The 5,481-nt window shown below is 50.0% G+C and overlaps 1 pseudogene; it reads left to right on the plus strand.

Annotated features, from left to right (window-relative positions):
• Positions 1-2,446: 2,446 nt before the first annotated feature.
• LOC101642164 overlaps positions 2,447-5,481 on the plus strand; it is a 10,235-nt pseudogene continuing 7,200 nt past the window's right edge.

Consider the following 5,481-nt stretch of genomic DNA (forward strand, 5'->3'; position numbering starts at 1 on the left):
AATGATGCCGACTGCAGGAGGAAAACTGAGTCAGTGAATATGTGAGCATCTCAGTGCTGGCAGAGGTCTCCACACGGCTGCTCCAGCACCCAGGGCTGCATCAGGGTAGGTCAATGGGGCTTCTCCTCAGGGATGCCTTGCAGGAAGTGAACCTTGCCAGTTAAAGCAGGGAACTGGCTAAGCAACCACAACCCGGGCCCAACAACAAAAAACCCAGAGACCCGAGAACTAGAAAGGCGAGGCTCACCGAGCCATTTATCTCTCTGCCCTTCAATAAACCCCACATATGTTTTTCGGCCAGGTTGACACAATAAAGTAACTACCTCACCCACACTGCTCCTCATCTTTGCCTTTTATTCTGTGTACAGTGCTGGACACATAGGGGCTATGATGAAGCACAAGACTCACTGCTGCTCTCAGGAGGGTTACCTGGGAGCTTGACTAATAGCCAGAAACCTTGATGAACTGCGTCATTGTGAAGAGGGTGTGTGCGTGTGTGTCTGTGTTTGAGTGTGTGTGTGTGTGTGAGAGAGAGGGGTGGGTTACATTTTAACGTAGAAGTAAAAATACAGCAATTTGCACCCTTAGAAAACCCGCTACCTTACATTCTGACATTTATGCTTGAACACAGCCCTTCTCTAGAAGAAAGAAGTGGATTAACTTGTAAGACCTGCTTGATATTCCTTTATTATTTATTTGTTTGTTTTTGTCCTTTTTGGCGAAAATATGCATGATAAAACACCTATCGCCATGACAGGTCCTGCATCTCCAACTCAGCGACACCGACCACCCTCTTCAAGAACGTAGCCCTTCTTGCCCTTACTCTCTAGATGGTTCCCTAACTGTTCACCTGACTCCCCGGCTCCGGAGTGAAAACTCCTCCTTTCTCCATCCCTTCCACTGCTGGTAACCGCTAATTAATACAAGTGTCGAGCTGTTTGCTTATTCCAGATAAGTGAGCTCATACACATTTGTCCTTCTGCGACACAGTGTTTGTTTCCGAGGTTCAGCTGTCGGGTGGCCTGGCGCAGGTGTTCGTTTCTCTTGTGAGGGACAAGGCCTGCCTGGTGTAGCCCCATCTGCAGGATGGGCTGGAAGATCCACTCACATTAAACTCACTGCCATCAAGTCCACGGTGACGCATAGTGACCCTTTAGGACAGGGTAGAACTGCCCATGTGGGTTTCTGAGACTGTAATACGTAACAGGAAGTAGAAAGCCTCCTCTTTCTCCCAAGGAATGACTGGTCGTTTTGAACCGATGACCTTGAAGGTAGCAGCCCGATGCATAACCCACAACATCACCAGGGCTCCCTAGTCTTGTATGTAGTGCTCCTTATTACAGCCTTACTGTAAGCAAATGATTCTGGTTTAGGAATAGCTTTCTTCTCAATCAACATTACTGAGGTGGTAATCACATGTACTCGAATGCACCCATTGGATGTATACCAGTTATGTATACGTCTATAGAAACACCCTTGCGATGTGTATGGAGATTTGAATAGCTTCCTGGGTGAGTTCATGATGCTGCAGGGGTTGAGTTCTCTGGAGCGGGCCGGGTGCTCTGCCAGCCTCTGCCTGGAATGGCAGAGGTAAACTGGGTCAGTGCACCTCCCACTTGATCATGCCTAGCGTTATCTGCAGATCTGGTTAAAGCACCAACTCAGGCCTGAGGCAGGGGTCTAGGTCTCTGCATTCCTCAGACCCTCCGACCACACTTGGAGGCTGTGGGTGAGGTCCACGGAGGAGAAACGAAGACTCAAAGCCCATGCAGGTAATTTGTTCGGATGCTTCTGGGCTAATGACAATGTTATACCCTTTGTCCTAGACTCTTTCTCTTTTTAATGTCTACTCTCAGCATGAATCCTCCCCAAAGAGGTATGACCAAGATAATATGCCCCTCCTTTTGTCCCCCTGCACACTGCTGCCATTCCAACCCACTCCTACCTTTCCAACAATGACCTCAATCACCTTCTGGGAAGATCCTCCTCCTCCTGCCTGCTTCTGAGTGATCTTCCCATTCTCAATCAACACGTAGATTCCCTGCCCCCTTCTGGTCCTCAAATTCCATTGAACGAGCAAGTGGTTCCTCAGCAGCTACACGGGGCAGGGTGGATCCCACTCTTGAAGAGGAAGATAAACCAGAACAGGTGATGACGTTGATGGAGAGGACAGTAGATTACAGACTATATATATGAGCTGGAAGAGACCTTAGTGATTACCCCGCTCGACCCCCTTATCCTGCAGCGATTGCTGGAGAGAAAGGCTCTGTCCATAGTCCCAGTGAGTAAGAGGATACAAGGCAGAAATCACAGAGGAGAAATGACTTCAAAAGAGCTTTTGAAAACGAGGGAGAGGCTAGTGAGGAGATAAGACAAGTTAAGGGTAGGAAGAAGCCACCACTGGTAAAAACTGGCCCCGTTCTCGTGAAGCGTCGGGAAAGGGCCCATGGACACAAGTGCCTGGATAGCCAGTATGCTCCGAGACCCCTGGAATAGACATCTACTACGAGAACATGAGATGAGAAAGTGTCAGTTCTCCTCGAGCGAGTACCATCTGCAGGGCTTTGACTTCTGCACGTTCAGTGAGGTGTGTGCCTGGGCTGTTCTGGAGACTAGGTCCTCCAAATACTGGTACCTGGCGGTGTGTAGTCTGAAGAAGAGAAGGCATTTGCTCTGGGGATTCTGGAAGCTGTACTTAAACACCGGAAAGGTGGTCACGTGTAACAAACCCTTGATGATTAAATTGTTTTGGTCCTTGTTATGGAGCTTAGCGACAGAAAGGACGATTTCACTGCAGTTTTGGGACAAACTGGGTTCTAATATCCCTTCCTCTCCAATGAATCGAATCACCCCAAGAAAAAGGTACTTTTATCTGCTGATGTGGACCGCTGAGGTCGGATGAGGAGAGAGAGGCACTTCTCTAAGGCTCTCTATAGCTTCTCAGATCTCGATGGCTGCCCTGACCACTCCCTGAAAGTCCACCAGATGGACCTACTCATGTCGGGGGCTTCTAGTCCATCTTCGTGTCTGAGGTGCCACCCACAGCAAGTGCATGTGACCCCAAGACATATTTCTTTGTCTCCAAGAATAAGTGCGCACCTAGAGTTTAAAGGGCTATGGCAGTCTCAGGGTAGGGAAGAGGAAGGCAGTGGGGTCTGGGTTGCACAGGAGGGGTATTTGGGACTACTTCCCAGTGAGCGAGTCCTAAGTCATGGTGACCCATGTGTTTCAGAGTAGAACTGGGCTCTCCAATGTCTTCAGTGGCTGATTTTGCAGAAGGAGATTGTCAATCATTTCTTGTCAGATGCTTCTGGGTAGATTCAAACCTCCCACTTTTCAGTTATCAGTTGAGCATGTTGATTGTTTATCCCACCCAAGGATGCCTTAGGTCCTTGGAAAAACAATTAGTCTGGAATTTTCATAGGAGGTTCATGCCAGAAGTTTAGGAACAGGAGTTAAAACAAGGCAATGGAGCTTGGTTAGGAAGATCATGAGGTTCCCAATTAACATGGGCTGAGTGTCTTACAGGACTTTGAGGAATATCCAATGTGAGTGGAGTTGGGCTATCCCCAGCGATTTGGATGAGTCTTAGCCCCACCCCACTGAGTTTGGCTGAGTTGGCTAGAGAAACAAAATCAGTGACCCTCATCTATGTCTAAGAAAGAGCTTTATATCAAGAAGGCATCTTAGATCAAGATGGTATCCCAGCCCAGTCCAAATCAAGTCCACACTCAAGTCCAGCACTGGCCAGTGCCCTCTTCTGATGCACGTAGCTGCAGGGTGATGATGTCGGGATGCAGGGAGGTCACAGACTGATGGGTGGACAATCACATGGTTCCAGAGTCAGTGGAAACATGGCAGGGCACTGATAGCTCCAAGATTGGCTCTCGGGGTTGGCATCCCACATGGGGCTGCCCCTGGAGGCAGCATAGCTCCCTGATTGGCTCTCGGGGTTGGCATCCCACATAGGGCTGCCCCTGGAGGCAGCATAGCTCCCAGATTGGCTCTCGGGGTTGGCATCCCACATGAGGCTGCCCCTGGAGGCAGCACAGAGTCCCAGTGAGCAGGAAAGTGAAGGGGGCAAAAGAAGGCAGGGACATACATCCTCAATGTCTCTCTTATAAGGCCACCCAGCCCAGGAGGCACCATCGGACTGTGACCTGATTGACAGGCATGCCTCCACCCCTACCCAAGTGCAAGTTGACATAAAATCTAACCCCCACACCTATCAACTGTATATACCATGGGTAAATTTTAGCTTCTACCCAGCATCAGGTGATACTCAAAATGTTTGATTTCTTATAGCTTAGACGTACTGAAAGTCAATGGTTTTAGGGATTCAATCCAATTTCCCACCCAGCAGGGGAAAGCCTGGGAATGGCAGGGTCGGCACTCAGCAGGCCCACATGATTACATAGGGAGGGAGCTGGGTGGGTGGGTGGGTGTGCCTGGCAAGCATTTGAGGTGAGGAAGGAAAAGGTGGATTGTCCCCAGTCCTCTCAGTAAAGCATTGCGCGGAGTCTACTGCTGCATGCCAATTGTCTGCCAGTCAGCGTTGGATGGTCCCCACAGGACCTCCCGGGGTTGCTCGGTCCATGTTCCACAAAGCAGGAACAACTGCTGGTTAATTGCACCGACAGGAGGTGAGGCGCGCCCTGTCTCTGGAGCTAACTCATCAGGGGCAGCTACTTCTTCGGCAATGAAATCCTGGGCCAAATGTGTGGGACAGGAGAATGGCTCCACAGGGCTTCTCTGTCCCAAATGCTGTCCCCTCTGTTACCCCCAAGGCTTCCTCTGTCTCGCCTACACCAAGCCCGTGACTCGCTCTCTCCTGCAAGAGGGGCTCTTGCTTCCTTGGCTGGCCCGGTTGTGCAGGGAGGGAAGGGACAGAGAGCCTGGCTCCAGCACATGCATCCTGGCTCTGTCTGGGAGCTATCAGGGCCCTGCCATGTTTCCACTGACTCTGGAACCATGTGATTCTCCACCCATCAGCCTACTCAGGATCCCTTTCTGTTTATCTGTTTAATTTCCCGAGTGAGAAAATCACTTTCCAGAGCAGACCGTGGCCTTGGAAACAAGAGGCTGGACCATAGTATGAACTCACTCCTTGGAGACATGAAAAACTGGGAACCCTTTGGATCAGTAGGACTAAGTGATCCTGGGGTGCAGCCCCCAAGATGAAAAAGCCAGGCTGCCAAACATCTGGCACATGTGACACCACCCATGCTACCCCAAGGCACCCCCCCCCTGGATTTGTCCTCACAGTGTATCCCAACATAGCATCTCAGCCAGGGCGCTGCCACATTTAGGTTTACTTCTGACCATCTTGGGCTTAGCATCACTTCCCAAACTTCTTTGGCCTGCAGTCTCCTTTTCAGGAAAAAAAAAAAGCTATTTAGTGCAATTAAAAATGTACAACAGTCCACAATTCAGGACGAAATGTCGATCTCTGCTTTTTGCAGACCCCCTGAATCATTCCAG

Source organism: Echinops telfairi, unplaced genomic scaffold (genome assembly GCF_000313985.2).
Source record: "Echinops telfairi isolate 266 unplaced genomic scaffold, ASM31398v2 ScPeMD7_11;HRSCAF=52, whole genome shotgun sequence".
Lineage (NCBI taxonomy): Eukaryota > Metazoa > Chordata > Mammalia > Afrosoricida > Tenrecidae > Echinops > Echinops telfairi.